This window comes from Arachis hypogaea, chromosome 19, assembly GCF_003086295.3.
Source record: "Arachis hypogaea cultivar Tifrunner chromosome 19, arahy.Tifrunner.gnm2.J5K5, whole genome shotgun sequence".
Lineage (NCBI taxonomy): Eukaryota > Viridiplantae > Streptophyta > Magnoliopsida > Fabales > Fabaceae > Arachis > Arachis hypogaea.
In genome coordinates, this window is record NC_092054.1 from 104667383 (window position 1) to 104693378 (window position 25996).

Genomic DNA, 25996 nt, shown 5'->3' on the forward strand with positions numbered 1-25996 from the left:
CTATGGTCACCCTTTTATAAAACCGTGACCATAGTCTTATAGCTTTTCTATGATCACCCTACTTTAAAATCGTGATCATAACCTACTCTATTTTATGAAATTTATTTTTTTAAAGAATAATCACATCTTAAAATTATGATAATCACAAAACAAGACTAAAAATGAGAAATTCAAGAAATCTAAATTATAAATTTACATTATAAACTAGATATATTTTTATTCCAAATAACACAAATCAAAATAAAGTATAATTTATCCATTACATGTAATACCGGATAAAGTTTCTTGAAAAAAATACAAAACACATCAAAATATTATATTTAAATAACTAAAGTCTATATGAAACCCATCCCATTTCATATTTCTATGGAAAATATTTTCTTCACATCATGTCGTCCTGCTAAAAAGAGAAAAACACATGTTAGAACAAAGCACAAACATTTTTTATGACGCAGTACAGTTGAGTAATGAATATGCAACACAGGTTTAATAAGTCAATGAACATTAAAGTTCAAACACTAAACAGCAAGGAGAATTTGCTAGGGTTTTGAGCCATATAAAAAGAAAACCTTAGCCAAAACCTATGCATACATATAATAGAAATTGTTCACTTGTTCAGAGACTAGATAGAGAATTATTCTTCTGTGTGCCTGTACAGTGAGTAAATGAATACAAATTTATGCAAGTTTTCACATAAATAAAGCAAGCAATTTCCCATGTACCTTCCCAACATATTCATTAAATAAAGTATTATTGTGTTGAGCTCTTGCTTAAAAAAAAGCCAATGTGAAAATCAGAGAAGAATTATAAGTAATCAAAACTGCAAACCACAATCCTATATGCATTGCATCGAGTTCAGTCTATTACATAAACAAATTCAATACTTTCTAACAGGTAGATTGCATTGGATATGTGATGTTATCTCAGGATACAATCAAGAAAATTATGGCTTGAAGATTTTGTTGAAATGCCATCAAGTTCAATAACCTCAAATACAATGTTGAGATTTAATCACTACACAACTACTACCTACTTGTTGAGATTTAAATCCAAGCTACAATATATTATATATAGCTCCCTACTTATGCAAAAAACAATGTGAAAAGAAGATATCATCATAGGGATCATGCTACATCATTTAGTTGAAAAAAACATATTTACATTTTTCACATTAATTAGTTTTATATGTATTGAGAGCGTAAAGTTCTATATTATTATTTGTCAATAATTCTCAGTATACCCATCTATTTTCAGCAAAGATTTTATTCTTGAGCTTTTAAGGAAATATAAACAATAAAGGAAGTCCAACTATAAAGTTAACACAAATATCACATGCTTGATAAATAAAACTATGTTCTGACTGTTAGTTTAATGTCAACAGGTAGAAAATAACACCTTTCTTGTGAGCTCTCCGCTGAAATGAATATTCATTGTTCATGGAATATGGCCCTTTGGAACATATTCAGCTAATTCTTGAATTTTTTGCCTCCAGTTGAACCATATCTCCAGATAGTTAGTTAAAGTAAACAAGTAATTATACAGAAAAATACGAAGTCCTCACATTTTTATTAAGACAAAATAGAGTACAGACCTCTTGAAATTTTAAAAACTTTGAAGCTCTAAGTTGAAGGATAATAAGGTTTCCCTTATTATTTATTTTACAGCGAGTGGATGGACACTTAAACAAAGACATGAAGACTCGAGCTGTTACTTCCTGTTTGTGGATGGGAAGGAAAAAACCATGTCAAGATTTAGTAGATTCTAGCAAATAAAATCATAATGACAAAAAAATTGGGAATAGAGCAGTTTGTGCAGCGATTTCCCAAATTACTTAGTAAATTTCAAAATCACAATCTTCACATGTGTATACAGCAACCTTCATTGAAGGTTTAACATCTGAGTAGCGTGTCACTATACCAGATATCCTTAGAATCTGACCAATATATGAAGCCTTCACCTCCTTAATTGTATATGGTTTTCCCTTTCAAGATGCTTTATAAACTTCTCTGCAATGCCCACAAAAATTGCAACAACAAGTTAAATTGCAGCATTCATATTGAACGAAGCCAATAGATATTTAAAGGGGAAGAGGAGAAGCAATACTCACTAGTAGCGCTTGATTTCAGGAGGCATTTTCTGTTGTGGATCTGAACCTTCTTAGGATTTAGTGGAGACAAGGCATCAATGACCATTAGAGACTTGGAGGAGTGAAGTGGAGAACGAAATCACAATTGATTGTTCTTCTCTTCTAATAATACTAAATTACTATTCAGAACAAGTAAAAAAACAAGTAACAAATTAGAAAAATTACTAAATAGAACAATAATCAACACCTATAATATTCAGAAGTTCTGATAACAAAAAAACACCCCTAATCAGAAGTTCAACTAATCAAAATCAACACTCACACCCCCTAACCATGGAACCTCACAGGAAAATCCGAGCATGACAACATGAATGGACTCTTGTGAAAGCTTAACAACATTCCTTCTGAAAGCACAGTAAAGAACATAATAACAAATAAGCAAATGCACAAAACATTGTGTGGACACATCAAATGACTTCTATAATAATTAAAATAAAAAATGCGATAAAAGAAATACTTTGTATAAGTATACTAAGATCTTTTGGCCAAATTAATCGTAGAAATAAATGCATTAGAATTAGAATATGGAGAAATTTTTAATCAAATACCTCTTAATATCTCAAAAGAACAAATACCTAAATACCATTCAAGAATATGGAACCAGGTCGGAAAGAATTCTGCAACAGTTAAAAAGAAATACTAGCCATAGAGGTGTACATAAAATAACTAAATTGTGGTTAACCAATTAAAAAAATATAATTATATTTTAGTTAACCAATTTAATAAAACAATTTTAAAAATTATATCCATATTATTAAAAAGTGGTTAACCAAAACCAAATTTTATGCCACTCTTGTGTTCAAATTGGTTAACCAATTTTTTTTGTAAAAACCAATTTTTAACCAATTAAAATCGATTGTTAAAAATTGGTTTTTAATTTTTGTTTGAAAAATTCAATTTTTCTATGTAAAAACCAATTTTTTTTTAATTGGTTATTTTTTAAAATTGGTTTTTATTTTTATAACCTGTTAAAAACCGATTTTCAAATTTTCTAACCGGTTAATAACCAATTTCATAATATAAAACTAATTTAATTAATTAATTTAATTATATTTTTGGCTAACCCAAATAGATTAACCAAGCCATGTACAGCTCTAACTAGCCATAGTATTATGTGTCACCAAATTTCATAAAAATTTGTTTAATAAGATATTTATAATAAGAACATATTGTAAAACAGCTCCTAACATTTTAAAAAATAATGTTAAAAAATTTGCTATATTTTATCAGCTGAGTTATTATACAATTCTCTTTATTTTTATCATGAAATTTAATAAAATTAAATCCTTGAAAATCAAAAGGATATTAATAATCACTAAAAAAGCTAGTCTTATCGAAGAAATTAATAGAATAACTTATAAAATAGGAAAAATAAACAAGAAATTAATTAATATTAAAAAAACTGTAAGCTTTTTACAACGATTACCAAAAATTATTAAAAATAAAACTGATCTGAACCAAATGAAGAATCATTCTAAAAAATAAGTCTTTAACTAGAATTAATCGAGTTATTCGACAAGCACGTATTACTAACATATTATTTACCAGAGTTATATATATATATATATATATATATATATATATATATAAACCTAAAATACATTAGATATAATATTTAAAAATTTTGACAAATAAACTTTTTAGTTCAGTGGTTAAAGGGAGGCATTATTTACTTCAAAGCATGAATTCAAATCTCATGTCATACATTTAAAATTTATTTTCTTTTGTTCTTTCAATTATTTTTTTATATTTTTTCTATCTATTATTATATAAAAATACTTTGATTTTTATAATAATTTTTAATTGAATGTAATAAAAATATATACATAAAAATAAATTAGATTAAATTTTATTTTGTATAATATTAAAATTAAAATATATTAAGTGAATTATTTATTAATATAAATATATCTTATATATTATATTCATTAATTTATTTTAAATATATATATTAAAGGTATTAGAAAAGTAAATTTATATTATTTATGTTATATCTTTTATAATAAGAATAAAAATTTAATTTTTTTTGTAATTCTTCTATTTATTATTATATAAAAATATTTTAGTTTTTATAATAATTTTTAATTGAATGTAATAAAAAAATATATACATAAAAATAAATTAGATTAAATTTTATTTTTTATAATATTAAAATCAAAATATATTAAGTGAATTTTATATATATATATATATATATATACAGAGAGAGAGAGAGAGAGAAGAGAGAGAGAGAGAGAGAGAGAGAGAGAGAGAGAGAGAGAGAGAGAGAGAGAGAGAGAGAGAGAGAGAGAGAGAGAGAGAGAGAGAGAGAGAGAGAGAGAGAGAGAGAGAGAGAGAGAGAGAGATCCCGGTGGAAGCTCTAGTGAAATAGTCAAAAACGTATCTAGTGAAATAGTCAAAAATGTCATAGGCAGATATGAAGATATTTGACAAAAATAAAAACACCACACTACTATTACATTACATACACTTGCATAGCACATGTAACACTTCATTCTTTATATATATATATATATATATAAAAGTACATTACAATTAGGTCAATGTGTATACACACGGACATTAGAGTTAGAGGTCATGGGAACATAAACAGTCTTTGCAAGAATGGGGGCAAGAATTTTTATAAACATCAATGCACATGCACAACTTCATACCATGACTATTATCAGGGTCCAGACAACCACAATTTTTGCAAGAAGGATTGCAGGAAACACTCATATCAAAACACTTGCAAGGTAACGCATTTCTTGATGGAGAGTAATAACTTGCGGCATGATTATTGAACATTTGTGTTGTGGCAATCAAGTTTGGATCAAGATGCTGCCGGTGGCGACCAGCTTCAATAGTTGCTGAAAATCCAATCACGAGAAAAAAGAAAAAAACTACCTTCACCATCAACATCTTGCTTCTTCTTCTGTTATCGCCTAACAACATGATCGTTTTTCATCTTATTTATAACGTTTTATTGTATATTTTTGGACACATGAAGAGTCAAAAGATGACATAACTTTCTATTCATTACTCAAATTATTCAAGGGTCAAATTTGAAAAAAAAATAAAATAAAGATAAACCAACCGTTTCTTATTAATAATTTTAATGAAATAATAAAATTGAAAAAATTCAAAAATTTTAGAAAAAATATTAAAACAATATATTGTAGGAGTATTAAAATTAAAATCTTAACCAATATCTATCCTAATATATCTATCCTAATATATAAAGTCAATACCAGAGTTTGGTATCCAATTTTTGTAAACACTATTTGCCCTCAAATAATTTATTTTACAAACTAAATTTATGGACAAAATAGTAATAATATATTTTTTTTAATTAAAAAAGTCATTAACACTACAAGAAAATAGAGTTATTTTAACACTTTATTTTTTAACACCATAATTAAATGTCAAAATTAATATATATTTTTTACAAATATCGCAAATGTCAACTTTTCTATGTTTTCTTGATGAATAATTTGACCGTAGAGAATTACTCCTCAATTTTGATACTCATTTGTTTTTAATTTACTCCACTATTTTTCTTTTTCTTTGGGCTCTGTTAATTTTGACATCACACTGCTCTCAGTTTAGGATTATACTACTCATTCTTTATCTTCAAAATCTCAATTTATTCTTTAGTTTCAAGATCTCATTTCATTCTTTGTTAAAATTTTTTGTTGAAAATATTTTATAGTCAATAAGTGTCAAAATAAATAGTATTTTTGACAATTAATAAGTATCACAGAAAATATGTTCTCAAAATTTTCTAACAAATTATTTTTGACAGCTAATATTTGTCAAAATAAGATTTAAATTTTTTTCACAATCACTTATATGTTAAAAATACTATTTTTGACAAAATTTTTATTAACATATTTTCATAGTTAAAATATCGTTAAAATTTGTTTTTTTTTTGACAAATTTTAATTTTCTTTTACACATTATAACCCTCAAAAATAATCTATATTGTTGTAGTGATCCACGAAAGAGTTAAATAACTACCGCAATAGTGAGAAAATTAAATAACTGCTTCATTTACAAACATCTATGACTGTTGTCTAGCTTTTTTATGCGTTTTGCTATCTATTGGTTCTGACATGCATTTATTAAGAAAGAGAGAATTCAATAAATCAATAATCACGTTGTCACTGACGAACAAATGCAACATCACCTCGCAAGAAGGGCGTGCAAATCATCGCGAGATGACTCGACAAGGGAGTTGATACAACTCCAATGCCAACTCCATTGTTAAACAGAGGTATCTATATTTTACCTTTTGAAAAAATACAGGGATAACACACGATAATGAAACTGGTCCAAATAATAGACGTTATGATAATATAAGTGGTTGGTATTTTATATTCACTGTTTATTTTATTTTTGAGTACTAATTTTTAATTTTTAAAAGAAAATTCAAAAGACAAGCACTCTTTATCTTATTTCATTTTTACATATAAAGTTTTTTTATAACTGTAGATCGAGTACTACTGCTCAATATCTCAAAAAAAGTTTCTTATATGAACAAGCTTCAAACAATATATAAAGGCAATACTATAATTTGATGTCTAACTTTTGAAGAAATCATCTGCTTTCAAAGAATTTATTTTACAAAATAAATTTAATGGATAAAATAGTAACAACAATTTTTTTAAATATTTATTCTTCATCATATAATATATAATATTTATTCAAAGAATTTTTCGTAATGAATAAATTTAAAGATAGGTTATTGCACACTATTATATATAAAATGCCTAAGAACAAACAAGATTATGAATTTTGTAACACCCCAATTAGCCTAAGCCTTACCTCGCGTCGTAAAACAAAGGTTAATCAAAGGTTACGATAGTTCTAAGCTTTTATATATATATATATATAGAAAGAATAGTATAATCTAGAAGCCCAATGAAGAATATAGCTCGAGACAGGATTTGAAAAGCGCAAAACGTGCTAACAAAGCTACTAACTTAAAGCTCAAGAAACAGATGTAATATAATAAAGTATGGTAAAATAATATCATAAGAATCTAGCCACAGCTCGCGGAGTTTAAGCCAGCCAGCCATATACAGAACATATATGAAACCAGAAATTTAAAACAGCTTATAAAAGTTTTGTTCTCTCAAATACAAGCCTCTAGTCAAAACAAAATACGAAATTGAGAGACATGTTCAAAATAAATCAAAAGACTCAAAAAGAAGTGCCCGGATCCTTCGCTTCTGTCACCAATCAGACAACTCACCGAAGTGGGTCGCGATCTGTATCTAAAAAATACAACAGAAAATATGGTATGAGAATCGGAGGTTCTCAATATGGTAGCAGTGCCCAGTGATGTAGGATATAAGGCCCCGGGACACCAAAAGAAATCCTAGACTCCATATCCATCACAAGAATTCAAGCTTAAAACAGTCTAAACAAAAAAGCATAATATGTAAAACCTTAACAAAACTTAAAACCTTAGTACATCAAATGGGTAGTCTATTCTTAAAGGATTTTCTACTCTAACCATACACCGCTGTCCCACAGCCTTCACCAACCTATCCTCCATACGAACTCATCGCCATTGCCTACCTAACCTCCTCAAACTAGACAAACATAGATAATACAAGCAAGGAAAACATAGGTAAAATTCAAGTATACATAAAGTAATTCAAGAAGCAAGTAGGCATATTACACAGGTAGGCAAACTCAAGTAGTCAAAGCAAGCAAACAGGTATAAGATGCATATGATGAATGTCTGTCCTATTAGCTGTGATATCATATGTCAGTTATTGTGCCAAACCCGACAGTAAATCCGATCGACAACTTCCGGATTAGTCTATCTATTGCGCATAAGGAGGAAAATTCCGAGGGAGAGTACCCTACCACCTTCTCCTTTCAGAGATAAATATTCCGAGGGAGCGTGCCCCACCACCTTCCTCTGGTTGTCGCATGATTCCGTGGGTTAGTGCCGTACCACCTTGCAATCAGAGAGAAACCCATGCTCAGGAGGAAAATTCCGAGGGAGAGTGCCCTACCACCTTCTCCTTTCAGAGGGAAATATTCCGAGGGAGCGTGCCCCACCACCTTCTTCTGGAGCCATTAAAAATGAGTGGGAAGCTCTTCATGAAGCCTCACATCCGCATAGGCGGGATACTGCCACAGCCCCCACGACGGATAGTAACACATATCATAATTACGTAATCAAACTCAGAGGCCACTCCTCATAGCACACTTTCACTCATTCGCATTCCATCAATCGTAATCATTCATTTCTAAACTTTCCAACTCATCACAACCATTATCCATCCACGACTTTCTATTCTAAACTCACTAATTCGTCAGAATCTCGGATTCATACATCTTCCCCCTTCACACACTACCAAACCCTTCCTCAATACACCAAAAACCTAAGCCTCCGTCCTCTAACCCTTTCAAATAATTCCAACTCAACTCTCCTAGGATCATCCCCATATTTATTACCCAAAATAAGCCCCAAAAGCCTTAAAATGGTGTTATAGAAGCTTACAACCTTGTTGGAAAGGTGAAATAGTTGAAAACGAATTTTAAATTATGAAACAGGTCGTGTGCGTGCGCACACAGGAAGATTTTGAAAGTGTGCGTACGCACAGGTACTAAAATTTATAGAGTCTGTTCACTCGCACAAGCTGTGCGAGCGCCCCTAACAGACGTCCCCTCCTGAATTGTGCGTGCGCACAGGACTGTGCGTCCGCACAGGTCGTAATACTTCATTGATGTGCGCGCGCACAACCTGTGCTAGCGCTGCTACCAGAGCCCTTTCCCCTGCCTGTGCGTATGCACAGTTTTGTGCGGTCACACAGGATAAAATTTTCACAGTGTTGTGTGTGCGCACAAGGCTGTGCGTCCGCACATATCAGAAAATCCTAAAATTCTGCAACTCTGCAGAATTTCAGATTTTTAACACCAACTTTGAATAATCATAACTTCCTCTACAAAATTCTAAATTTCACAAACTTTATATGGATTTAAAAGGTTTTCAAAGATCTTTAATTCTAGACAAGTTTCATCAGATTTTGAAAACCGAGGCAAAAGTTATGATCAGACAAAGTTCATCAAAAACCAACTTTTACCCAAAAACACAATTTCCTCAATTCTTTGAAAAACATAACCAAAACCTAACCAAACCATTCCAAACTCCAATTCTCATAAAAATCAACACTCTTTGACACATCACACCAAACTTACCATATTTTCCCTTCATCTTTCCTCATTCACAACAGCATATCAATACATTACATATATCAAATCTCATTAACAATTTTCCAACTACATTTCCAATCAATCAACATCAATTTCACATTTATCAACAGAATTCACTCCTCAACTCCACAAGTCATTTATCCTGATCATAACACTATCATTTATCAATATCTAACTCAAAAATGTCATTCCATCATTCATCATCAAAACAATAACATCCAACAACTCATTAACCATTCAAATCCAATTCTATCCTATGGGTCACTAGCCTAAGTGTCCATGAATATTATATACTACATAGAGGAAACCGAAATCATACCTTGGCCGATTCCCAATATGCCTTTAACCCGCAAATGAGCACAAGCAAGCTCTCAACTCCAAACCAAGCTTTCAATTCCACTTCAACAAGCACCGATAAGCTCCAAAAGCTCCCAATTACACAATAATCAAACTATACACATATAAATCACCACAAATCAAACTAGGGCTTAACATAAATCAAATTTCACAAGGGTTTAGTATCTCTTACCTCTCCCAACAGATTTGATAGCCAAAATCCAAGGCTAACCAAGGATTAGAGCAAACCTAAACATCCAAAATCACAAAATCTCACTTAACCCAAAACCCTAGATTTTCAAAACTTTGAAGGGAGGAACAGAAAAGATTTCGTGGTTACCTCACTACTTTCTTGTATGGGTTTTGTAGAGCTCTTCACAAGGAACGCGTAGCCACAAATGGTGCGGCGATCGGAGCTCCGTAGCTCAAGATATGAGCTTGGGAAGAAGAAGATGAATAGTGCCCATGGGGGTTTCTTCTCTTTCTCCCCTTTCAGCTGGTGTGGGTGTGTGTTTGTGATTGTGTTGTGCTGAGTTGGTTCATTAATAAACCCTTTTATATGTTGGATTTGGGCCCAACTTGGACCCGGTCCAACCCATTAGTGTTTTTACACCGTTTGGCTCAGCTTTAGGCCAAACCTTTAATACTAACGCCTGATTTTCCATTTCTAATGTATTTCTAAGAGGTTTGACCATTCTCCCTTTTTCTTGCGCAGTACCGGGTAGACTTGAACCAGTTCAACTGGTTCGACTGCAGGTTCGCAGTTTTTTATGGTTTTTCGCAGTAAGCACATTTTCTAACTCGGAAGGACCTACTGAGTTCAAAAATCATATTTAAATCCCCAAATTTTCATCCCAACTTTTTAGAATTTAATTTGGCATTTAAATGATTTTATTCGTAAAAACGTCGATTCTTACAAATTTCATAATAAATAATTAAAATAAATATATAACAAATAAAAATTTTTAAATAGACAATACATTCATAATACTAATAATAGTAATTGTAATAAAGTTAATTGTTCTATATTTTATATTTTTTAATTAAAAATAATATTTTAATATAAAATTTATGACGTAATAATTGATAATTTATAAAAAAATTTTATATTTTGTATGCAGTTATACGAGTTATATTTAATTTATTTAAAAATAAAAAAGATTATGTTTATCATTTTAAATTGTGTGTAAAAAATCATTTATTTCTTTGCCTATAAATATATTCTATATTTATTAAAATCTATCAATATTTTTTTTCTTACATCGTTTGATATGATACGTATTATTAAAGTCTATATTTATTAAAGTCAATTAATACTTTATTTACATATTAATACGTATTAATCTAAAATGACTTTAAAGGACTCAGCACATGAGAATGGTTGGTATGAACGAAGCAAGAGTAGTTGTTGAAAACAATGGGAGTGGCAAAAATTAATGCAAAAATAATAAAATATTAGACAACGGTTTATAATGGACTTTGGATGCGTAAAGAGCAAGTAATAGATACCATGAGACATATATAAAAGGTTTAAACACAAGAGTTGTATGAAACTATGAGCATGTAGGTGCACTAGATGACATGAAATCAACGTGCAAACAAATACAACATGAAGCGAAACAGTACAAAATTATTCAGCAGGGGAAGAAGTTTTAATGTGTAGCATACATAATCATAGATACTACTATTATTATGTCTCATGTAGTATATTATTGGTGTAAATAGGTTCTATGTGTTACTTTGGAGTGATATTATTGAGTTGTATAATTATATTTGGTATTTTGTTAATAATGAATGTTACCTTTTTTTTATGATATTACTAAAGATAATAGTTTAATTAATCATAAGATATTTGTATTTGCTTCTTTTCATGATTCGAATTGTATGAACAATCTAAAAAACAGTAAGGCGTAGTAGTTGGTTAAAAAAAATTTGACAATAAAAAATATGAATAGGTTATCCTTATCAAAGTGTAAGAAGGGCTCAAAAAATGTGACACATATATGCTATTATGTATTTTTTTTCACTTTTTAATTTCTTCTATCTTATTTTAATCCTACTTAACATAATTCGAAACTAATTTTGCATTACTTATTTCACTAACAATACAAAAACGTTCACGCATAACTATTTGCAAAAAATTATTAGTTTTATCTTCTATAATATCATTTGTCTCGCATATGATATTGGTTATTTGATTGGCATATGAATAATGCAGTCTACACTTATCAATAATTTGTTAACACATTAATAGATTAATTTTCTAAACTATTAATTATGTTGAATATTGTACATGACATCTAAATATATATAAAAAAAATTTTATACTTAAATTAAATAAATAAAATATATTTTAAAAAAATTAATTAATTTAATATTGTTCGCTTAACATATGATAGAGCAAAAAGTCTCACGCATATTTTATTAACTTCTTTTTTTTTAATCTGTTTTATATTTGGATAACATTATTTTTTTCTGATTATTAGATTAATATATAACATTAAAGATGTGCCAAGATAAAAACATTTGTTGAATTGATTTTTTAACTAATTTGACAACCCAATAAAATAAAATCATTTTATTTTATTAGTTTTTTTAATTTATTTTATTATATTTTTCTTTTACTTTAAAAATTTTAGGGTCTAAAGATCTCAGTTTAAATAATTTCAATCATTTAATAAAAACGTGGATAAAAAAAGGTTTGAATTTGAGTAATTTATTAAATGTAACTAAAATAAACATATTAAAATACAATAAACAGAACAATTAATTCAACATTTATTAATAAATAATTAAAAAAAATGTTGCATAAATAATTGAAATAATTAGATAATATATAGACTAATTTAGACCCAAAAGAAAGTAAAATAAGTAACAAAAAGTAAATATATAATTTTATTAAAAAAATAACTAATATCATTTAACTTTAATTCGAGTTTTTAAAAATTAAATAATGAGTTATTCATGATTTATTATTTTATTTAAAGAAAATTATTTTCTTAAAAATAATTAAAATTAAACTTTATGATACTTTAAATTTAAATCTATTAGATTTTCTTAAATAATTTTTTTATAATGAGATATTTCAAAAAAATAAAAAATCATCATCATCATCATCATCATCATCATCATCATCATCATCATCATCATCATCATCATCATCATCATCATCATCATCATCATCATCATCATCATCATCATATATAGACATATAGTAAAAAAAGAAAGTAACGTGGCTTCAACTAAAATATGCATATATATATATATATATATATATATATATATATATATAAATGACACGTACCCTTTTTATATTTATTAATCACCATCAATTATCTTTCATTCTTCCTAAATGAATTAGTGAACCAAAATCAAGGCAATATGGGAAGGAGAAGTGACCGAGTGAGGGAGAGAAATTGTGACTTTTTTTGATCTTTTGTCTTCGATTTTTTGAAATTTAACTCTAATTAAAAATCTAATCTGATAAAAGTATTCATATTTTTTTTTACGTGTTGGTATCATTTTTATTCGACGGAAGTTGACAATAATGTAGTTTCCGTTCCTCTTGAATTCAGTTAATAGGAATTCTAGAAGGTACAGACGATTTCTGATATTTTCTTCTTCAACAATTCGGTCAGAAAGCTTTTCTAGAGCTTCTGTTGTTTTGATTTTGTACTGAGATAGACTTTGATAACTTTATAATAATTAAATGTGAATTTGATAAGTGAATGTTGATTTGGTTGATTATTCTTTGAGTTTGAATGAGTTTATGTTGAATATTTATTGTTGCTTGTGATTTGTTGGTTCGACTATGAGAAACAGCTCAACTGTGGTTGCTTTAATTATTTTGGGACTGTTGTGATGTGGTATTTTGGGTAAATTGATGAGATTTAGTGGTTGAAAGATTAAATTAAAAACTGAGAAAAATCGGTAACCGAAAAACTCGAAAATAGATTAAAATACAAGTAATATTTTGAAAGGAAAGGGCTAAGGGTTTTGGTTTTGGTATAAGAGAAAGATTAGTATTTATACTTTATTTTTGAAGGGTAACATTGTATTTGTATATAAAAATCGAGCTACAATTTGTAATTGTATAAGTTTTAGGGTATTTTAGGTAATAAATAAAGTATGGGGATAAAAATGGATATTTATAAAAGATGCAACGTTATTTTAGTAATTATACTATATGTAAGAGTATTTTAATAAATTATAAAATATGTTGGGGTAAAAATATAAATATTTTAGAAAGTTCAAAGATTCAAAATAATTTATAAAAGTTTAATAATAAAGCTTAATTTATAAGTTTTGAGTAATAAAAAAATTATTATTATTATTATTAATTTATTAAGATTATTATCAATGTATTTTTGAAATATATTATATATTAGTAATTTGTACTATAACAAAATAGAAGAGTTAAACATTAACCTACTTAAAAGTTGTAGAAAGACGAATCTAAGTTGAGAACCTTATGATTCACTCTTCATAAAACATCTAGGGAGAGATGAGAAAAGTGTGTGAAGACGATTTATGGTATTAAAACAAGAAGAAAAAAAAATATTAAAATAATCCAAAGAATCTCTGCCACAGGAGAGCAGAGAGTAGGAATAAAAGAACGTATTAACGAAAAGAATCCTTGCCACATGAGAGCAGAACATAGAAAAGGAAAGAAAAACAGAATGTGAAAAAAGGAGATAAACAGAGATATTATTTGGTAATGAGAATGAGCTGAGATGATTGCTTATCTGCTGAAAGCGAGCAAAGATATGGTGGTGAGTGTAACACCCTACCACACAGAACCTTATGTTTAAGTTATAAGATAGAGGTGGTGAGGTATTATGACCTCTAAAAATAAAATTTATATATATAATATAGTGAAAAAGATTTATAACTAGGAACCTTTTGAAGGAAAGGATAAAACAAAATTGTTAAATCGAAAAGCACAACACTCACAAAGCGATAAAATACACGACGTAGCGTATAAGAAATATACTAACACGAATAGATATAAAAGAGTGCCAAAATCTAAATAACAAAGCTCAAGACTTAGTTCGCGAAAATAATCAGCCAGAACACATAAGTATTCATATATATATATATATGAAAATCCAAAAGACACTCAACATACAAAGTTATAGGACCTGTGTCTCCAAAATAACTTTTAAAAAAAAAATAATATAGTAAATATATTTATATATTTCTCATGCGACTGTAGTTTACCCTCTAGATTCCAGAAAATACCAAAAAAAATTTTGATCATTTAGTGGGAGAACTCCTTTTACTAGAGTGAAATGGGAGAACTCCATTTACTTATTTGTGAACAATATAAGAAAAAATTCATTCATAGGCAGGTAAACTTAATAAGGATACTTTTTAAAAATTAAGTCAAAAGCAAAAATATTCAATGTGAAATTTTAAAATGCAAATGTTACAAACGGGAAGAAAATGATGACGGTCATCTGATCACTTGCACCCAAAGGGGAAAAATAATGTCATGAAATTATTTACTTTAAGAATTTAAAGTATATATAAATTATGTATCTTATACATCTTTTCACACTATAATTATTTTTGTTTTTCCTTGGAAAAAATTTTTGTATAAATATTTTTTATTTTCTTTATATTAATTTTTTTGTTAATAATAATCAAATTTTAAATTCTTTAATTATTGAAACTCTAATATTATACCACAAATTTTAACTTATAAATATAGATATGTAAATAGTTATGTATTTAGAAAGAAGTAAATACCAATTCAATACTAGAAAGATTCAAGGACTAATAAAATAGTACCTAAAAAATATTGTTAACAAAATACACCGTGACTCATTTTAAAATTTGACAAAAATGACCGTCTGTCGTTTGACTCTGTTTTTATTGACAAAAAATGCTAAGTTCGCCAAAAAGTTTGATAAAATTTTAATTTATCGTTGCTTTTCTCTCTCTCTCTCTCTCTCTCTCTTATTACAGCCTACCACATAGAGCTTTACGCTTAAGCTGTAAAACAGAAGTGGTGTGGTATTACGACCTCTAAAATTATATATATATATATATATATATATATATATATATATATATATATATATAATTGAAAGAATATACTATTTGAGGAGCCTTGAAGGTTGATTAAGCAAAAACGTGAAAATTAAAAGTGTAACGCTCAGGGTAACGATCACTTGTGTACGAAGAAAAATAAAGATAATAGGAATAGAGTGTCAAGGATACAAAATAATCAAAGCTCCGAGCTCAACTCGCGAAGCTAAGTCTGGCCAGAGAATAAGTACATAAGTATATACAAAACCTAAGTTTACAAAATACTCAAACAGACCCTATGTCTCCATCAAGCCTCTGTGAGGCACAAAAGTAAAACATATATATACAAGGAGAGTTCTATACATATAGATATATCTAAACATACATCCAAAAGTCCCACTTCGCTGCGGAGTAAGTCTAGACACCTAGTGAGGTGGCTTTCGACCTGCATCTGAAAAGACAACACTTGTATGGGGTGAGAACTGGGAGGATTCTCAGCATGGTAATGGTGCCAGCATACATAATATATAAGGTCCCGGGAGCCAAAGGCGTTCTTATAACTCCGACACTCAGATTTAAATCTTAAAGTTTATAAACGAAAATCATAAATAGGGTAGGTTATCTAAGGTTCTTATTTCTAATTCCTTTTTAACTTAAGCCCTAATTTCCACCTTCCTCCAATCCTCCAAAACTCCGGTGCACAGACAAGCATTACAGACAAAGCAAACACAAGTAGGATAACGATATAGTAGGTAGCAAATATCGCAGGTAAGCATAATAATCACATAGGCAAGCTTAATTAATGAACAATCAAACAAAACACGCATATGCATATGATTTATGCCTGCCCTATGGCTGATGAGTCTCATCTGTCGGTTATAAAACCAGCCCGACTTGTCCGGTAGCTAACCCTAGACAGTCCCTCGTGCGTGCATCCCCAAGAGTCTATGTATAACTTTTTCTCAATCATATATATATATATATATATATATATATATATATATATATATATATATATATATATATATATATATATGTATATCAAACCCAACTCATTGGGCGAATTTCCAGGGAGTTAAAGCGCCCGGCCACATCTTGCGATGTAGGGTAAACAGAGTGTCGAGTCTCGACCTAGAGCAAGTGGTGACAAGCCACTGCATCTACCTAGGAAAACTCGTATCTCAGATAATAAGAAGTGCATAAGCCAAATTATCATTCATATTCATTCATTCAATATCATTATGACCAATATTCATCAATTATATAATATTTATGCACCTCTCAATCATAATTCATCTTATCTCAAACTTTCTTTACTTCTAAGTTACCTCCCCTTCCTAGTTCAACCTCTTTCACTATCATTACAACTAAATTCTAGGGTCTTAGAGAGTAGAAATAGAGGTTTAGTGGTTCAAAATCATGTTTGAATCACAAAACTCAAGTTGCTAAAAAACAGGATCCCACGTACACATGCAAGGTCTTACGTATATGGAGGTCCATTTTTCCCTGCTCGCGTACGCAGGTACACTCTCGCATATGCGATACATCAAAACCAAAAAGAATGCCTGCATCGTGTGTGAGTGTCCGTATACACAACCCCCTTGAATTTTCATTCTTGCGTATGGATACACCATATGCAGGACATCAAAACCAAATAGAATGCCCGCGTCATGTGTGTGCTCGCCTGTGCGAGTTCTGCAGAATGGCTAAAAATTGTTAAGTGCTGCAGAATCCACCTTTACACAAACTTTTGATGCGCATAACTTTTCTGTTAGAAATCATTTAAGACAAGTTTGGAAAAGATTAGGGGTCCGAAAGCTGAGTTATGGCCCATCAAAATTTGGTCAAAAATCAAACTTTTCTCAAAAACCACAAACCTCTATTTTTACCAAATATACAATTCACTATCACCATTCTAAAGCTCTACTCAGCACCAAAACGACCCGAACTATTATCTCAACATCCTTATTCATTCCATAATACACAAAACACCATTTTCATTAATACCAACCCCACAATCCATATACAAACAACATAATCCACCAATGCATCAACAATAAAAAATCATGTTCATCATTCTCCTTACAACATCAATCATCAAAATCAACATACTATGCATATCAACCATGTCACCCAACATTCATCTCAATATATAATGCATTAATCAAAATCATTAAATTTGTACCAACACGTAATTCATCTTATCATATGGTCATCTAACCTATGTGTTCAGTAAAAATTATATGTTTTCTATGTGAAACCAAAACCATACCTTAGCCGATTCCTCCCTAAGCCCAAGGACACCTCAAATTGGCACAAAACTTAAGTCTCCAATAGTTCCAACCTTCAAGATTCCAGCACTCAAGGTTCAACCAAGCATCCAATCTCCTCAAATGTCTTCCAAATTCACATATACACTACCTAACACATATTATCACATTCATATAGAAAATTTTAATATCCAAACTCACATAATCCAAGAATTTACAAGGTTTTGATGGTCTTTACCTTACTAGTGCCTCAATAGAACAAAAACCCGCAAATTTCTCAAGTTAATTTGACCCTAACATCAAGACCAATACTCATGGCTCACAATTTTGAAAAATTAGGGGAAGAAGAGGCTGAGAGTGATATTGAGAGTTTCTTACCAAATTGACTAGCAGGCTTTGTAGAGCTCAACACGATGGTCACGTGGCCACAAACGGTATGGCGTTCAGAGATCGAAATTGTGAAATATGTGGAATTTAGTGAATGGTTAGGGTTGGCGGTTACCTTCTTCTTCCCTTAGCATGCTCAGTGTGAATTTCATTGTTTAGGGGACAAATGAGCTGAAGCTCATGAGTATTAGCAAGTTGGGTTGGGCCCAGTTCACCCTAATTTTGGGCTAAAAATTTAAAATTAGTGTCAAAATTCATGTTTTAATTAATTCTACCTCGTTAAACTATAAAATTTCAATTTTCTAATATTTTCAATTAATAAATAATTTATTTGCTAATTATTGGTTAATTACGCGGGGTTTACATCTCTTCCTCCTCCTCCTACCACTAAAAGAAAATAAGCTTTTTGCCACGCTTTTAAAGCATGCCGAAAAGTTAAAAAAAGCATGTCGATAGCTTTTTTTCATGCTTTTTGAGCTATCAGCACGCTTTTGAAAGGGTCACATCTGTCAGCGTGCCAGTTGATCTATGGCCATGATTTTCTTGATCTATTGGTACGCTTTACTTTTTGCCACACTTTTATCTATTGGCACGCTTAAAAGTGTGGCTGTATGTATAACCTTGTAGCTACGTTTTTAAAGCGTGCCAAAAGATGGATATACAGCCACGCTTTTAAAGCATGCCGAAATATGGATATACAGCCAGGCTTTTAAAGCGTGCCAATAATTAAAAACTTGTCGTTACACTTCAAAGCGTGGCCTAATCCTTTTTTAAATAAAAAAAAGAAAAAATAAGAAAAATAGAATTACTAATAAGTTAATCTTTTAAATAAAATAAAATACTAAAAAATTAATCTTCCATTGATTTATACGAATTATGTACATGATAAAACAAGAATAAAACATTTAAGAAAAAATAAATTCAACTTTCAAAATAAAAATTTAAAAATAATTACAATTTTATGTTAGAAAAAATCTAATCTGATTCCTAAACAACATCCGATTAATTTGTAGCACACGAATGGTTGCACACAACTCTTGTATAGCTGTTGGAGGTGGAGAAGCTGTTGGGCACCAGTAACCTGTATGCATGAGAACTATACAACAAATTGAAAAATCAGTACTAATTTCAACAATGTCAAATTTGTCACTTAGTAATCAAAACTAGTAGCCCCCTTTTTATAATCATACGTACCTGCAACAAGATCTGAGTCATATGTGTAGACATCAGTCCCCAACAGCTGGTCACCTCTGACCTGAAGATATTAATATTAACTCTCATTACTTGGCATAGCATCAGAATTCAGAATATTAGAGGCTAAATGCAGATTTAAATTTCATAAATTGGGTTCCCAAATAAAAAATATGGGTACATTTTTCTAATAGCAAAGTGAACAAATGAAAATTTCCATCTCATCTCATTAAATCATTTCATTAAATCATTTAAAAAATCACAAAAAATATACGCATGGTCATTGGTTAAAAATGGACTCACCTCTAGATCTTGAATCTGCTCAATGCGTGGTCCTCAAACTTAAACTTTTGAATCACCATTCTTTCTCTATCTTCCTGCATGTAAAGCAACACAGTAGATTATGGTATACAGAGCTTAGCAGTACTTTATTTGAATCCTTAACATTTAATAAAGCTTGAGACTAAAGCGCTATATTTTGGACAGATATAGGCTCAGACCTAGCACCCTTTGTTGCAACAGCCCGCTATCAAGATGATGAATCAAGTAGTTATGAAGCCAAGCAAATCTTAAAAGCAATCAACTAACACAAACTCAAACATACCCAAGATGCAGCTTTATTTTCGTGTTTTGGAACACCATTAGCAGTTGATTTCCCAGCCTTTTGAACACTTTTTGATACACCCACTGAAACTGCCTTAGCAGACTCAAATGATTCTAAGCACAAATATTGCATGGGAAAGAAAATAAACATAAGAATACTCATGTTAATTATTAACCCTGATCATCAAAGTAGATTAAAAATGAGCTATGATACAAAACCCTACCTTGAAGGCCTCCATATGGTTTCAGCTTCTCAAGAACTAAAGCTAGAGCTGGTCCATGAATGTCCAAAACTTACTGTCATTGTAGCAGAGGCTGGCTTTAGAAGTTGTGCAGCTTCAGCAAAACTACTTTGCACAGAAAGTTGCCTAGATAACTAATCAAAAAGGTCTTTACGCCCCTTCCGCACCAAGTTTAGAATCCGTTAAAGAAATTGTAATATAAGGAACCTACAATAGTAGCATACTCAGAGGATAGACACAAGACAGAAGAATCACTTAACAAAAGATTGAAACAGACCATTTTATCAAGATGAACAGCAGCAAGCTACAAATCCAAAGTATTGAGTGCACATTCTCTCATGTGCTTCTTGTTGTCACCAAAGCATTTCAATATATCAGCCAGAATACCCTAAAATGAACAATAAAGCACAACTTGAGATGACAACACAAGATTACTAACAAGATAGAAAATACAAAAGTTGCAAACGATCTAATCACCTTGCTTGCCTTCTCTACAGCTGGTCCCATCGCAGATGCAACATTACCAATTGTTGTCAAGGTTGCCATGACTATATTTTTGGTTTTATCAATGAGTCGCCCCTAAGAGCACCAAACAACTCACCTGATAATACGATAATGAACAAATATAATGAAGTTTACCAAAAATAAACAAGAAAAGGATTAGAGAGGAAGAGGGTGAGGAAGAGACACGCACAGCAACATTTTCAAAATTATAATACAAATGCTACTAAAGTACCAGTTCTAGTTGCCAGAACGCGCTTGTTAGCCTCTTCTAGTATTTTATTTACAGCTTGAATTGACTCTATACAAACATAAAAGGAAATCACAGAAGAACATCATGAAACATCATAATAACATCATTCATTTAAGTTATAATAAATAGTTAAAGCAAGCCAACAACATCAAATTATTTGAAAGATAATTAGAAAAAATAATCATAATCGAAAATCTTAAAAACAATCAAAACAGAAACAAATCCTCAGAAAAAATCAGAACAAATAATAAAATATCATAACAAAAAATTAAATAACTTAAATCTTAGCAAAATGAGAAAAAAATAAAATAATTAGAAGTTTAGACAAATAAAGAAAATAGAAAAATCAAGTTAAAGCCCTAAACCAGGAATCGAATCTTTATCACAGACGCCAGCGATGCATCTGACGCCGAACTCGGCAGAGATGCCACCGATCGGTTCCTTCTGGATCCTACCGCAGATTCATGGATAAATGCCAGAGACGTCGGCACTAGAAGAATGAAGGTTGGCACTGACGGGTTGCCGCTGACGAGTGGCGCTGACTAGTAGCGCTGACGGTTGGCGCGATGCGTGTAAGAGAGGGAGATGGTGACGTAGGGCATGAACGACGAGGGAGGGAGAGATGGACGTAGGTGCTGCGATGGGTTGGATGGAGGAGTTGTGACGGGTTGATAGAGGGAGACAGCGGCATTGTTGAGAGAGGGAGTTATGGCTGTGAACAGGTTGTAGAGATGAAAAGTGTGAGTGACGGCGAGCTAGGGTTAAACGATTTTCGAAACGAGGTAAAGTAGTGTATGTTGTTAATGTTATCACTTCTAGTCTAGGTTTATAAGTTAAAACTTAGAAAAAAAGTAAAGTGTGAAAAAAATGGGTGGGAAACTAAATTTTGGAAGGAGGGAACTCTATTGGTACGCTTTTGTAGGGTGTCCAAATAAATACAAGATATGGGCACGCTTTTAAAAGGTGACAATTGGAAGACTAACTAGCCATGCTTTTCAAGCATACTGGTTTCCCTCTATGGCCACGATTTTCAAGCGTTGCAAAAAAAAAAAGCATGGCCAAATCAGAAATCATTGGTCACTCTCATAAAAGCGTGCCGATTTCCCTCTATGGCCAGACTTTTCAAGCGTAGCAAAAAAAAGTGTGGCCAAATCACAAATCAGTGACCACCCTCACAAAAGCGTGGCAAGAAAAAAGTGTCCCGATAGGCCATTTTTCTTGTAGTGTACTAAAAAGCAGCACACTAGCTGCGAATTTTTCCACGAATTTTGTTTGAAATTTGCAAGTAATTTTATTTCCTACAACTTTTGTTGAGAATTTAAATCCGTAGCATATGAGCTTGCAGATAACTATTGTTGCAAAGTTTTAAATTCTCAGGTGATTTCATTGTAACTTTTGCCACGAAAACTTGCACAATTCACGTGTAATTTTGTGAAAAACCAAATAGTTTTAACTACAACAAAAAAGGTCACCGGTAGCTATTTTTTGGGTGGGTCATGGCTGTTCAAACAGCCGTCAGATGCAAGTCACAATGGTTCCCCAAGCGCATCCAGCTCAACCGTTAGCACAAAAGCAGCGATGGTTCTTAGAAACCGTTGGAATAACCGACGGCAGAAACTACACCAAGTTAAAAAGAATGAAATCAAGGGAGAAGAAGAGAAAATTGATGCCCCCAGATTCGGTTTCCTCCTAACAAGCTTTCTTTTGTTATTAGCTTGACTCCACTTACTTGTTGGGGATAGGGGTTGGATTGCTTTTTGTTGACCTTCTCTTTTTTATGGATGTTGTCCTTTGTTTATTGGTCACAATCCTTCTTTGAATGCTTTCCTTGATTGTCTTCACCTCTTTGATTTCAGGACTTGGGTGTTGTGTATTGGTTGGAGTGTCCCCTTCATCAAGAACTTCTTGGATTGATGGTTCTATTAAATCAACCACCATGCAATTCTCTGATTCATTGGAGTGTGGACTCTCTTGGTTGTTTTCCTCTTGTTCTTTTGCATGATTTTGCATTACTTCCTTTGGGAGGAATTTTGCCTATTTTTTTGCCACCTCTTGTAGCCTTTGAGAATACGTAATCCTAAGCTTGAATGCCTCCACAACCTCCTTCTTCATTGGAATTTCACTTGGTGCATGGACCTCTTCGTCTTGCTTTTGCACTTCTAACTCCTCCTTTGTAGCCTCAGTTTGATCTTCAATCTCCTTGCTAAGCACTACTCCACTCTTAAAGCTTATGACATTGCCTTCATCCTTTGGTTTAGGGAAGACATTAGTTGGTTCCTTAGTAAGATATTGTGCCATTTGTCTCATTTGATTGTCTAAGTTCCTTCTTTAGGCTTCTAGTTCTTCTCTATATGATCTTGAATGAAACTCTTGACTTCTTGAGAAAATGAAGTAGTATTTAGAGAAATTTGTTCTAAGGTTAGCTCAAGAGATGAAGGTTGGAAATGATTTTGTGGGTATGTGGGTGCTATGGTAAAGTTGTTTTGAGGGGTACAGAATGCGTTTTGTGGGTAGTAAAATGAATTTTATAGATTTTGAAAGGAGATTTGTGTATATTGGAATGGATTTTGAGGGTGATAAAATGAATTATGTGGATTTTGAAAGGAATTTTGATTTGAATAATTAAGAGGTGATGATTCTTAATGAATGGGATATGGGACATTAAATTCTCTTTGATTTTGACCTTCCCAACCATAATTTGGGTAGTTGTTAAATTTATAAAATTGTGAATCATGTTGTGGCCCAGGGAAGTATCCCATTTGGTTTACTTGTTCAAACCCCATCATTCCTTATTCTTGATGTTCTCCACCACAATTAGGATAGTAACATGAATCGTTTTGTGGTGGTGGGAAGTATCCTATAAAATTTGCTTGACCAAAGGGTGATGTATACTCTATTCTTCTTTGAAAATACTCTGTAGAAACACAATCACCAAGATAAAAAGAAATTAGAATTCCCTTGTCACAATTGAGAAAATTCCTAGTAAGGCAATATCACAAACAGTTAACTAACAAAAGAAAATAATGAATTAAAAGCAAATAAATAAAAAGAAACAAAAAGAAAAAGTGTCTACTCTAGGTAATCAATCAACCACTAGTTTGCTAATCACAATTAATCCCCGGTAACAGTGTCTGATGAGCAGATATTTTATACGCTTTTTGGCATCATTTTCATATGGTTTTTAGCATGCTTTGTTTAAGTTTTATTATATTTTCATAGGTTTTAGTGTAAAATTCATATTTTTGGATTCTACTACTAGTTTGTGTGTTTTTATACAATTTCAGATATTTTTTGGTTGAAATTGAGGAGTTGGAGCAAAAGTCTGATTCAGAGGCAGAGAAAGCACTGTAGATGCTGTCAGGATATGACCTCCGTGCATTTAAGCAAGCATTTCTGGGGCTATAGATATCCAAATGGAAAGTTCTCAATGGATATGGAAAGCTAACCTCTAGGACTTTCCAGAAATATATAATAGTCCATATTTGTCTTTGGAGATGAAGGCCCAAAACTGGCGTTCAACACCAGCCATCTACCCTAGTCCTGGTGTCCAACGCCCACAGAGAGGTGACCAGCGTCTAACGCCCATAAAGGTGTCCCTAGCCAGTGTTCAACGCCCAAGGAGCATCCTAGCACATGGGAGACACTAAAGCTCAGTCCAAACACTCACCAAGTGGGCCCCGGAAGTGGATTTTTGCACTACAAGCCTAAGCCTATCATATTTCTGTAGTTCTTAGTTATGAGATTAGTATATATACAACAAAGATCACCCTTGTTAAAGATCTTTGCCCATTCAAACCTTTCATTGTATTTCTCTATTAGTATGAGTCACTAAACCTCCTAGGTTAAGGTTAGGAGCTTTGCTGAGTTTTATGGATTAATAAAAGTACTACTGTTCTATTTCAATTCGTGTTTGATCCTCTCCAAACATGTATCTTCGTTCTTCAACCTTATGAATGTGTTGAACTGGCACAAGGTTATCTCTATTCTACATGGGTTCAGCAAGCGTCTTTCATCAGATATCAATGAACCATTAGCTTGAGGATACGTCTCTTAGACGGCTAATCCACGACCTCGTTGGAGACTTCTCGAGACATCAGTTCAGCTAAGGTATGGGGAGATTAGGGTCTTTGTGGTAAAAGGCTAGAACCAAGGCACAAAATTCTCTGATCCGGAAGATTCGACCTTGTCTGTGGCGTTTTGAGTAGGATCACCAAGGGAATGAATTGCAGGAGCTTCACCCTCATTCAGACTGGATTCACACTAAGCCTGGTGTTCAGCCTAGAGAAAATTGGCGGTTGCTCAAACCAGTGTTGATCACATACAGCCTGCTATAGAAGAAATTATTCACAGTCGGAGTAGACAGTAAGAAAGTATTGATCCAGAAGAACAACGCATCTCTGAAGCCTTAACCATCTTCTTATCATTAGATTCACAACCACTGAGTAACGTTATCTTTACTTTACTTTTATGCATTTAAACAATCAAACTTTTCTATCTGCCTGACTAAGATTTACAAAATAACCACTGTTTGATCCAAGACAACAATCCTCGTGGGATCGACCCTGACTCACCTCAGGTATTACTTGGATGACCTAGTGCACTTGCTGATTCTGTTGTACAGAGTGTGGGAATCCGTGCACCAAATTTTTGGCGCCATTGTCAGGGATTGTTCGAGTTTGAAAAAACTAACGGATTATTTTGTTGCTTGGATTAGGTATTGTTTTTAATTTTGTTTAGTCTTTTATTTTTCTTTTTCGAAAAAAATAAAAAAATTTTCAAAAATCTTTTCTTTTCTTTATTAATCTTTATCTTTTGTTTG

At 31.6% G+C, this 25996-nt stretch overlaps 1 long non-coding RNA gene across 3 annotated transcripts; it reads right to left on the minus strand.

Annotated features, from left to right (window-relative positions):
• Nucleotides 1–191: 191 nt before the first annotated feature.
• LOC112775024 (uncharacterized) lies at nt 192–2738 on the minus strand. 3 transcript variants are annotated; one of them, XR_003189423.3, is made up of 3 exons: nt 2108–2681; nt 1396–2006; nt 192–400 (listed from the first exon to the last, which is right to left on the minus strand). It is a non-coding gene; the product is annotated as an uncharacterized lncRNA (long non-coding RNA). The 3 variants fall into 3 exon arrangements; XR_003189422.3 differs by having other exon boundaries at nt 192–397; nt 2108–2677; XR_011877923.1 differs by having other exon boundaries at nt 192–2006; nt 2108–2738.
• Between the last annotated feature and the right edge of the window lie 23258 nt (nt 2739–25996).